This window comes from Cynocephalus volans, chromosome 16 (genome assembly GCF_027409185.1).
Source record: "Cynocephalus volans isolate mCynVol1 chromosome 16, mCynVol1.pri, whole genome shotgun sequence".
Classification (NCBI taxonomy): Eukaryota; Metazoa; Chordata; class Mammalia; order Dermoptera; family Cynocephalidae; genus Cynocephalus; species Cynocephalus volans.
This window is the reverse complement of record NC_084475.1, coordinates 23938056-23950466: the sequence shown is the minus strand read 5'-3', so window position 1 is coordinate 23950466 and position 12411 is coordinate 23938056. Positions and strand designations below refer to the sequence as shown.

Here is a 12411-nt window from a genome sequence, read left to right as displayed (position 1 = left end):
ATAGCAGGAGGGTTGGTTTGGTATCTGCCCAGGTTGGATTACAGGTGAAGACGCCCTCCATAAGAGAGAAAAATTCTTCTGGACTGGCTCAGAGGCCCTTTGCATGTACCGTCCAGGTACAGACATCAGAGGTGGTAAAGTGTACATGCATTTGGGCTAAATTCCCATCCCCATCTGGGACCTGGTGGAAGAGAAATAGTCCCCCTAGCCCAGGCTTATGAGCTCCCACTTGGCAAGGTGCTGCCTGGAGAGAGGGGTGGATGTTGGAGGGGAAGATTCCTCTGTTCTTGGCCAGGGACTGGCTGTGGAATCAGGAGGGTTTGGGTCAGGATCTTGTTCCTGATTTGGGATGGGAGCATCTGGGTTTGACAGGGGACCTGAGGGGCTTGCAGTGGGGTTTCTGGGGCTCTTGAAAGTGTGGCTTCTTCCCATTCTCCCTTGTCTCAGTACCTCATAGGGCAAAGGGCTTCTTTGTCCTCATTACCAAGGCTTTCTAGAATAGGAAGAACACCTTTTCTTTCTAGTGACCCAGCCTGTGCCAGAGGTCTGGATGGTCCCTTGTTAAACAGCACAGAGCTTACATTTTCTTTGTAAGGCCCCATTCTGGATAGGGCCATGGAACACTGGACACAGGAAATCATCCCATTTATCCTGTATTTCACAGAAAAGATCTAGCTATAGGATGGTGCAGTAGTTGAGTGACCCATTTTCTGGCCTTTTTTTTTTTTTTTTTTTTTCTGGCTTCCTAAAGTATATCACAGCCATGCTGAGTTGCAAAGGAAAAGCATTTTAGCCAAAGACTTTCTGGAGCTGGAGAATACACCCTAATGGGCTCTTCTCTGGAACTGAGGGCTTATTCCTCATATTCTAATGCATCTTCTTAATGTTTGTTGCCAATGGCCCAGGGGTCTATCTACTGGGCTGGTGGTAATACAGATCCCACAACTTTTGGCCCAGGTCAAATTTAAATTATTTTGCATTAAATGCCATATGCCTCTGTCCTGTAAATTTAGGTTCAGGAAGATCAAGTTTGTCTGCTTGAAGTTTCAGTTACACATACCTCTCCCTCATTTGCCTGTGAGGTAGTGTCACACTCCAAACCAATTTCCTACTGCCAGGTTGTTATAGCCCCTGGCTATTTAATTTAAGAAGAAGAAAAAGGACAGAACAGAAGACTCGGAGAGAGGTGTAAGAAGCAAGTTTATAGTGCACCTTATCCCAGAAATACCAAAATGATAACTTTAGAAGGTAACTCTGAGAGTCATGTTGGTCAGGTGTCCCTGACCTGATTCTTTTCCCCTGGTTAAGATGAAGGTGTTTTGCAAACCTCCCAGATTTGCCAGGTCCCAGAACCAGAATGACAAGACACATTCTGTGTAGTTTCCAACCTGAGTCATTTTCCTTCTACGAAATGCTCTAGATAGCTGGTTTGGGAAAAGGAGAGATACTCACCCCTTGCAGGAAATACCTGGTAATGGGAATCCAGAAAGCTGCTGAAGTTTGCCGATTGGTGAGGAGACTTCCTCTTTCTGCAAGACCAAGCTCCAAGAGGTATGCCCCAGTTCCAATTCAGTAAAGAGTCAGTAACATGCAGAGTTAGCCAGGGATGAGATGGGAACAAGACTGGAACCCTTACTCAGAACCAGACAACTCTCATCTGGGGTACCTGGAAATTTGTTTTGACTATAGGGTGTGCATCTCTTGGAGAGAGCAAAATCACTAAGGTCAAGGTGGGAGGAAAAGGCTTCATTACCCACAAGCAGGGAGAACACTGGGGATCACTTTCAAAGTAGTGTCTCCCCAAACAAAGGGCTTGTCTTATACAGCCGAGGTGTCCACCTAACTTTCTGCCCAAGTTCTCTTTGAGGTCTTCTTATGTAAGTGAAGAATACAAGCTTATTCAATTTGTACTGAATATAAATTGTATTCAGTGGGCTATGGGACATAGTTCATTAGTCACTTCTGAAGACAAATTTGCATTTGGGCCTAGAAAGGAATGTGACCTTTGGGTAACAGTGAGACTTCAGGAATTTGACTTCCTGCTGCCTCCTGCAACAATAAAAATTTAGAACAAAGGGTTATCACCGATTTACTTTCTGTTTCAGATGTTTTGGTGGTGATGAGTGCTTTGGCATTTACAAGACCCTGGACGCTAAGTTTCAGAAGCACTTCCCTCTCCTTCACACTTTAATCCCTTGCCCCATTTTATTTTTTGATGGTGGTTTCCACAACCTGATTCAGTGTTTGTTTGTCTGTTCTTTGTCTCCCCACCCCAAATGTGAGCCCATATAAGGGCTCCACACAGCACCTGCTCACAGGGGTGCTCAATAGATTTGTGATGAGTAACAGCAGCAGAGACAGAGGCTGGAACCCACTCCCTCTGCCTGCTCTTTCAGGAACCCAAGCTCCTTCCTCCCTGCAGTGGGAAGCCTGGGGTCCGAGGTTGAGGCCCCAATTAACTGGATTAATGAGGTTCATCAAGGTGAGCTCAGGGACACTGGCTGCCAGCCAGGACCAGCTACATGATTTGCTGGGCACAGTGAAAAATAAGAATGCAGGGGCCCCTGCTAAAAATTTACTAGATATTTATGACAGCAACAACAGAGCATTAAATTAGGTAGAGGACCAGGGGTCGCACAGAGGTTCCCACATGTCTCTAGATTCCTCTAGCCCAAGATTCCAGATGCTCAGCATCCTTGACATAGCCTAGGCCTGCTCTGTCTCCAGCCTCATTTCCTAACCATCTCTCCTCCCCACTTTACTAGTGGAAGTGTTCTAGAAACATCCTCCAAGCACACTCCTGACTCACGGCCGCTGCCAGGAGGTTTTTGTGTTTCCTCAGACAATACAGGCTGCTCTTCCCTCACATCATTGTTCAGCTCTAAGCACAAATACCCACTTCTCAGGGAGACCTTCCCCAATCACCCCATCTGAAGACAGCACCCTGCCCCCACCCAGTCACATGCCTGTTCCTGCTTGATGTGTCCCTTCACAGCCATTATCTCACTATGTGTGATCTATTTCTCTCTCCCCTCCATGGAAAGCATGGGCATCCCACAGGGCCTCACAGCCACCCTTTATAAGTCTTGGGGCTTTTTGGTCCTTACAGAAAATGTGGGCACCAGAGGAGAGGAAGCTTATCTCAAGGGGTTTAAATTGGGGGTGGCAGGGCTATACCCAACCTCCCATGTGACCGTGAGCAAGCCCCATTCCTGAGAGTGTGGTGGGTGGTCCCTGATGTCTGAACACATCACTGTCTTCTTCTGTGTGTGAGAGAAAACACACCTGAAGGAGATCTGGAGCAAAAGACAAGCTATCTGCAGCTCTTTCATATCCAGGCTTTTGCCTTTGCTACCCCACAGAAGTTCACTCTCCATACAGCACACCCATTAGAATGGCTACTATAAAACAGATGAAAGACAACAAGTGTGAGAGAGGCCATGGACAGAAGAGAACACTTGTACACTGTACATGGGAATGTAAATTAGTGCAGCTAATTTGAAAAGAGCATGACATTTTCTCAAAAAGCTAAAAATAGAACTACCATAGAATCCAGTGATGCCATTTCTGGGTATATAACCAAAGGAAATGATATCAGTGTGTTGAAGAGATGTCAGCATTCCAATATTTATTGCAGCATTATTCATAACTCCCAAGATATGGAAACTACAGAAGCACTTATCAACATATGAATGAATAAAAAAATGTGGTATATATATACCACATTTTATTATATATAATTATTTTATTATATTTTATATATATATAATCCAATTCTACTCAGTATTTAAAAAGAAAATTCTGTCAATTTTGACAACATGAATGAATCTAGAGCACATCATGTTAGGTGAAATAAGCCAGACACAGAAAAGTACCACATAATCTCATTTATACATGCTCTATAAAAAAGTTAAACCTAAGCTTCTAATAACCTCCAGTTTACTTAGGGGTGAAATTGGGGAAGATGGGAAATGGGAACATGCTGGTAAATGGTATATGTTGGTCAAAGGGCACAAAGGTTCAGTGAGGCAGAGTAAGTCAGTTGATCTATTGCAGAGTGGTGAACACAGTTAACAGTAATGAATTGGGTGTTTCAAAGTTGCTAAAACAGTGCATTTTAAATGTTTCACCACAAAGAAATAAGCATGTGAGGTAATATGTTAATTAGTATGATTTGATCATATCACAATGTATACATGGATTGAAACATCACACTGTACCTCACTGCTCTGGGTTGATTGAATTGTTGTCCCCCAGACTTCATATATTAGAAGCTTAATTCCCACTGCAACTGCTGAGTGTGGAAAATCCTATTATGGTCATTGAAAGGTGGGTCCTTGAAGAGGTGATTGGATTGTAGGACCATGCCATAGTGAATGGATTAAGAATGGTGGTCAGGGGTGTGTTTCTGATGGCTTTAAAAGGAGAATGCATGAGAAACTATTTCTTTCTTTGCTCCACCATTTCTGCCATGTGAGACTCCTGGGTCACTGTCACCACCATCTAGGCCTTCACCAAATGTGTTACCTGGACTTTTGACTTCTCAGCCTCTGAAACTGTAAGCAATAAATTTCATTTTCTTATAAATTACCCAGTTCTAGGTATTTTATTATAAAAAACAGAAATGGACTAATACCCTCATAAACATGTACAATTATAATTTGTCAATTAAAAACATTTTTTAAATGCAAGAATTGTCATATTGGATTGAAAAAATCAATAGATGAAAAAAGACATGCAATGTAAACAGAACCATAAGACAGCTAGACTGTCCAGCCATACTAATATCAGGTAAAATAAACATTAAAACAAACATGCTACTGAGGATAAGGAGGGATGCTTTATAGTGACAAAAGGGTCAAGCCATGAGAACAAAACCATTATAGACACACATGTGCCTAACAAAGAAGCCCAATATTAAATGAAAATAGATAAGAAATTAAGGGAGAAGTAGACTGTTCTCCATAAGCATTTGGAGATGTCAATTGAAAGTTTCAGTAATGGACAGAACAACTAGGCAAGACCAGCAAGGGTAAACAAGTCTTGGGTTATATTACACATTACATTACACATTATAAAACAAATTGACTTAACAAACATAAATATGTAGAACACACCACCCAACAACAGAATACAGAGTATGTTCAAGAGCATATGGACCATTTGCTAGGCCTCAATTTTGGATCCAGATACCAAGCAGCTGACACACACAAAAAAGCCTCAATAAATGTGAGGGTTAAGCTCATACGAAGTATTTTCTCTGTCCACAATAGATTTAAATTGAAAATCAGTAACTGAAGGATATTTGAGGAGTTCACAATTATGTGGAAATTAAACAACAAACCCCAAATAGCCAGTGGATTATAGCAAAAGTCACAAAGGCAATAAAAAACATTTTGATGATTGAAAACATAAACACAGTGTACCACAACTAAAGAAGGGTTTGGAAAATATATATCTGTAAATGTCTATATTTTTTTAAAATCTGAAATCTACGAGCTAACCTTCGAACTTAAAAAACTGAAAGAAGAAACTAAGCACCCCCAAAACAGGAGGAAGAAAATAAAAAGAATAGAGTGGAAAACAATAGAGAAATGACGGTGCTGTGCTCTCTGCCCACTGGTATCAGAGAGGGGGACAGAAGGACGGCAGGTGACAGAGAATTCCCTGCCCAACAGAACTTCCCAATCTCTGCCCCCAACCACACACCTCATGCTGAATCCCATTTCATTCTACTCGCTCCGATGCCTCCTTTGGGCCTGGGTGTCCTTCCCCTGTGGGAGCTCTAGGGAAAGGGACAGGGTCATCATGAACTCCAGGAGACTCCTCTCATGAAAAGAGGCTCTAGAGCCATCTCCAGGTCTCCAGACTGGACAGACAGTGCAATTCTCCTGGCAGAGGCTGGGCTCTGAAGACCTACCACGCATTACCCAGCTCATAATTCAGCTTCTCTGGTGCTGTGGGATGTTTGCTGTGTTGTTGATCAAAATTTATCTGGCTTGGTGGAAACATTCAATGAAAGTCAGTATTTATGGTATTCTGCTTTGAATGCTACTAACCTGAAAACTCTGAGGTGTCCGTGTGTATTTATTATTTTGATTAGGTTGCATGTTCCCTACCTCCATTTCTCCACCTTTCTGAAGCCACTGAAGAGAGGCCCCTGTGTCTCCCACTACGACTGTGAATTTGTCTCCTCCTTAAAGTTCACTGACTTTCCCTTTACACATGCTAAGATTCAGTTGTGAGGTGCACAGACATTAAAACTATTACACCAACCTGACAGACTGAATCTTTTATCAGTATGGATTTTGCTCTATCTCTAAAAATTCTTTGGCTGTAAATCAATTTTCTCTGGATTCAATATAGGTATTTTGACTTTGTTTTGGTTAGTGTTTCCATAAAATATACAAGCCCATTTATTTCCCTTTAAATCTGTTTTGTCTATTGATCCTAATAGTTGAGGTCTGCATCTTCTGATTAGCATTTGGGTGGTGCCCAGGGGTATTACCAGAGCTAATGAGGCTGTCCCCAGCAGGTAGTGGTGCAGGGAGCAGGGGTGGCTCCTAACTCACAGAAACTTGAGAGAGTAAATGGGTTGTTTGAGCCAACAAGTTGGCGCTATTTCTTATGCAACTGTAGAAACCAATGGCTCTGCATAGATGTACCCAAACAGAGCAGCCCCTGGGGTGGCTATTTCAGTGGCCTGTCACATCATTATTCACAGTTTCTACAGCATCCTGCCTTGCCATTCTGAGACCCCCCGACCGAGGACCACAGTATGTAAACAGAGGACATGTCCACTGATAACAATGTCCTTCTACTGAGGTACCATATTCTTCAAGCTATCTCTTCCTTTGAATGAACATTCCTAGCATGCCAGAGAATTCTCCTAGTAAGTCCCTTGACAGAGCTGGGTCACATTCTCAGCACAAAACGATCACCAAAGGAAAGATTGGTCTCAGCTAATTATAAGAAGCTCAACCAGAATTACCCCCTGCATAAATCTGTGTAGAAGAGAATAACAGAACCAAATCAAGAATTCATCACAGATTTAAGACAGCTCTTTTATAGCCATACAACAGTCGGTTAGAGCTGCCTACTAATTTGTTACACAGTAATTTTGTAAACTATAACAATAACCATCACCAATGATATCTGCAGATTATATGAGGTTAGTTCAAAAAGTCATTCAGAGATTTACATTATCTTTTAATTCTATTTTTCCACAAACTTTTTGAAGTACCCTCTTATTGTTTACCAGGTGCTAGGTAATATTTGAAGCACTTTATCTCATTGACTCCTCACCATGACGCTTTGCAGCAGGCTCCATTATTACTCCCTTACTGAATATGAAGACAGAAGCCCAGAGAGGCTACTACAGTCTAAAGTCACACACAAGTAGATGTCAGAATAATCGTGCTGCCCTCTTTGTGGCAGGACACACACAGCACCCCATCACAGCAAACAGAGACACATATGATCTCCCAGCTACACGTCACTTGGTACACACTTATTCCTATGCTGCTAACTCATTTAAAGAAATGAGAAACAGAAATGAAGGGGAAACCTTCCTTCCAGAAACTTCTTTTCACTGAGTAGAATAAAATGAGTACTGTTGTTCACAGCTATTTAAATTGTTCAGACTTATGCGTTAACAGTTTTGTGACTGATTTCTGCATTCCTATGGAAATAATGTTTCTTTTTTTATTATTTCAGGGTTTTTTGTTGTTGAGTTTTTTTTTTATTGTAAACCATTCTACAGTTTTAAAAACAAAATTCATTTTTCACATTTGAATGTCTTTAAAAGTTCCCAAAGGATTCATTATCCTTCTGCATTCTGCTTTTCATAAAGCACTTTAGACATAGATCTGCCCTGGATTCTTTTTCTTTTTCTCTTCTTTTCAGAAGCAGGTAATTTTGTGTCCCGTACTTTTTTCTTTTTCTTCAAACAGCTAAGAGGGTTGGTACCACTTATTTTCTTGCACTTTTTTCTTCTTCTCTGTTCAGGGTTTTTCACTAAACCTTGTTCCTCTTTGAATTGCTCAATTCTTTGTTTCTCATGCACTGAGACAAGCTGACCTAACTTTACTGCTTTAATAAAGGCAATTGGCAATTACTTTGGGAGAAGTTTTGTTCAAGACTATAGTGTTCTGAATAATAAATGAGAGAAACCCCAGGCTTTTTCTTTACTTTCACAGACAAACTATGATCTCATGTTTGCCACAAAATACTGATAAGGGTTTCCCTCTTCAACCATTAAAAGCAGACATTCTGATTCACTCACTGCATTCTTGAAATGGGGACAATTTCAAACTTGGCCTTTTTTTGCAATTGGTTTTACCCCATATGAGTCCTTTCAAAGTGTTGCTAACTCTTCTAACACACACCTGTTGGTGCACAGCTGTGTCTCCCCATAATTTAGTGGCATAGCTTCTAACACAGCTGGATGCAGCCCCAGTGCCACCTGACAGGTGCCATCCTGCAGGATTTGATATGGTTTGTGGACTCCAAAATTGTTGCAGAAGATGCCAAGATGCATGTTTCTGTCTCATGATCTTCATGCCTAGTATATCAGGACCAAAGTCAGTGGACCAGGAAGCAGCAGCAAATGCCTCCTGCACACCCTAGTACCCAGAATTAATGTTTCTATTGAAGCCACTGACTGGCTCTTTGTTAGTTTCAAACATTATAAAAACATCTTCTTTACTTGAGCTAGTTTTGCAATCATGGTTATACATATTTGCCTATAATAGCACAGTAGAAAAAAAGTATGCAATGAAATGCTTTAGACAATATATTTAACAGAACATAAAGTTAGAGTGAAATTTATGTGGAAAATTCTAATGCAAGTCAATTCTAACATAAGTATGTGCCATTAGCACTTTTTATGTGAATATTTTGAAAGTATTTCTGAAATATGTAATATTTCTTTTTTTAAAAAATTTTGTCGATATACATTGTGGCTGATTATTGCTCCCCATCACCAAAACCTCCCTCCCTTCTCCCTCCCCCCTCCCCCCCAACAATGTCCTTTCTGTTTGCTTGTCGTATCAACTTCAAGTAATTGTGGCTGTTAAATCTTCTCCACCCCCGGTTTTGTGTGTGTGTGTGTGTGTGTGTGTGTGTGTGTGTGTGTGTGTGTGTGTGTGTGAATTTATATATTAATTTTTAGCTCCCACCAATAAGTGAGAACATGTGGTATTTCTCTTTCTGTGCCTGACTTGTTTCACTTAATATAATTCTCTCGAGGTCCATCCATGTTGTTGCAAATGGCAGTATTTCATTCGTTTTTATAGCTGAGTAGTATTCCATTGTGTAGATGTACCACATTTTCCGTATCCACTCTTCTGATGATGGACATTTGGGCTGGTTCCAACTCTTGGCTATTGTAAAGAGTGCTGCAATGAACATTGGGGAACAGGTATACCTTCGACTTGATGATTTCCATTCCTCTGGGTATATTCCCAACAGTGGGGTAGCTGGGTCGTATGGTAGAACTATCTGCAATTGTTTGAGGAACCTCCATACCATTTTCCATAGAGGCTGCAACATTTTGCAGTCCCACCAACAGTGTATGAGAGTTCCTTTTTCTCTGCAACCTCGCCAGCATTTATCGTTCATAGTCTTTTGGATTTTAGCCATCCTAACTGGGGTTAGATGGTATCTCAGTGTGGTTTTGATTTGCATTTCCCGGATGCCGAGTGATGTTGAGCATTTTTTCATATGTCTGTTGGCCATTTGTATATCTTCCTTAGAGAAATGCCTACTTAGCTCTTTTGCCCATTTTTTAATTGGGTTGCTTGTTTTCTTCTTGTAAAGTTGTTTGAGTTCCTTATATATTCTGGATATTAATCCTTTGTCAGATGTATATTTTGCAAATATTTTCTCCCACTCTGTTGGTTGTCTTTTAACTCTGTTAATTGTTTCTTTTGCTGTGCAGAAGCTTTTTAGTTTGATATAATCCCATTTGTTTATTTTTCCTTTGGTTGCCCGTGCTTTTGGGGTCGTATTCATGAAGTCTGTGCCCAGTCCTATTTCCTGAAGTGTTTCTCCTATGTTTTCTTTAAGAAGTTTTATTGTTTCAGGGTGTATATTTAAATCCTTAATCCATTTTGAGTTGATTTTAGTATACGGTGAGAGGTATGGATCTAGTTTCATTCTCCTGCATATGGATATCCAGTTATCCCAGCACCATTTGCTGAAGAGGCAGTCCCTTCCCCAGTGAATAGGCTTGGTGCCTTTGTCAAAGATCAGATGGCAGTAAGTGTGTGGGTTGATTTCTGGGTTCTCTATTCTGTTCCATTGGTCAGTGTGTCTGTTTTTATGCCAGTACCATACTGTTTTGGTTATTATAGCTTTGTAGTATAGCTTAAAGTCAGGTAGTGTTATGCCTCCAGCTTTATTTTTTTTGCTCAGCATTGCTTTGGAAATATGTAATATTTCTATTAAAAAATTTACATCTGTATTACCTAAGTTGGTTTTCATTAATTTCAAATTTGCCAATATATAAAACCTTTGAAACTTAGGTTCAAAGCTTTGACACATTAAAGATAATTTTAGAGATTTGCCTTATTTTCACCATGAAACATGATGTCCCTGCCTGATGAGATGTTTCCTATTTGTTGTTTCTCCCTATAATTTGATTTTCCCATAAACTGATGAGAATAAAAGATGACAAAACAGTTTTCTGTCCTGTGTGAATCTTCTGATACACAAGGACTGAAAACTTCTCTCAGAATGCTTATAAACTAAATTAGTTTCAATGGGCTGGTTTTAATACAAACAGATCACACATAAAATGACTCAAGAGAATATTTATTTCTTACTAATGTAAAGTACAAACAGGTTTGGTCATAGAGGTATGGGATGATCTCAACTTTCTTCAATCAATTTGTTCTGTGTTAAATCATGTTGGTCTTCTCCCACCAATGTCTCCAAAGTCCACCACGTGGGTCACGAACACTTCATTTCCAGGCAGCATGAAAAATCAGGAAAACCTGCATGGACTTGTTTTTTCCTTCTTGCCAGTCTTGAAAATAATGTTCATGAATTTTATCCTGTTTCACCTCAACAGAGCTCGGTTACATGGTCCCACACACAGTAACTGGAGGCTGAGTATGTAGGCTAACTGTGTGGGGAAAACACACAGCCAGTTTCTGCTGTACAGGACTTCTCCCTTGTGCACATTCTCTGATGACTATTGTGGTGTGACTTATGACAAAAGATGTTTCCACATTCATTACAATTGGCTTTCAGTATTTATGGGTTCCTACCAACCAATTCAACAACTGTGAATCAATTACATTTTTAAAAAGTAAAAAATGATAATACAATAATACAAGTAAAATTAACAGAACAGTATCACAAATATTTACACTGTATTTACATTGTACTCAGTATTATGAGACAAGATGTAAAGCATACGGCAGGAAGTTCATAGGCAAAACCCAAATAATATATCAATTTATACAGGCACTTGAGCATCTGCAAGTTTTGGTATCTAAGAGGGATCCAGGAACAAATCTCCTGTGGTTATTGAGGGACACCTGCACATTTATGGGGACTCCATTAGTGTGAATTCTCTAATGCATCTTTTAATGTGACTTCCATCAAAGGTTTTTCCACATTCACTACATTCACAGGTTTTTCTCCACTGTGTGAATTCTCATGTCTAATGAGGGCTGACTTCTGGCAAAACCTCTTCCCACAGTTACGACATACATATGGTTTCTCACATGTGTGAATTCTGTGATGTACATTAATGTTTGATTTATGGGAGAAAGTTTTTCTACATTCATTGTATTTATATGGTTTCTCACCTATGTGAGTTCTCTGATCACTGCTGAGGTCTGAATTTTGGTTAAAAGCTTTTCCACACTTTTTACATTCATATGGTTTCTTACCTGTGTGAGTTCTCTGATATGTACAGTGAGATCTGACTTCCAGTAAAAGGTTTTTCCACATTCATTACATTCATATGGTTTCTCACTGTGAATTCTCTCATGCCTGTTGTATTAGTCCATTCTTTGTTGCTATAACAGAATACCTGAGACTGGGTAATTTATAAAGAAAATAAAATTTATTGCTTACAGTTTCTGAGGCTGGGAAGTCCAAAGTCCATCTGGTGGTGGCAACAGTGACCCAGGTGTCTCACATTGCCAGATGGTGGAAGTAGACAAGAGCAGAGAGACAGAAAGACAGACTCTCCTCTCCTTTTAAAGTCCTCAGAACCACTTTCCTGACCACCATTTTTAATACATTCACTACTGCATGGTCCTACAATCCAATCACCTCTTCAAAGGCTCCACCTTTCAATGACCATAATAGGATTTCCCACCCTGTTAACAGTCACAGTGGGGGGCTAAGTTTCTCATACATAAAACTTGGGAGACACAATTCAAGTTTCAGTGA

At 40.3% G+C, this 12411-nt stretch overlaps 1 pseudogene; it reads right to left on the bottom strand.

Moving 5' to 3' along the window:
- Positions 1 to 7822: 7822 nt before the first annotated feature.
- Positions 7823 to 8561, bottom strand: LOC134364402 (rRNA-processing protein UTP23 homolog; annotated as a pseudogene).
- Between the last annotated feature and the right edge of the window lie 3850 nt (positions 8562 to 12411).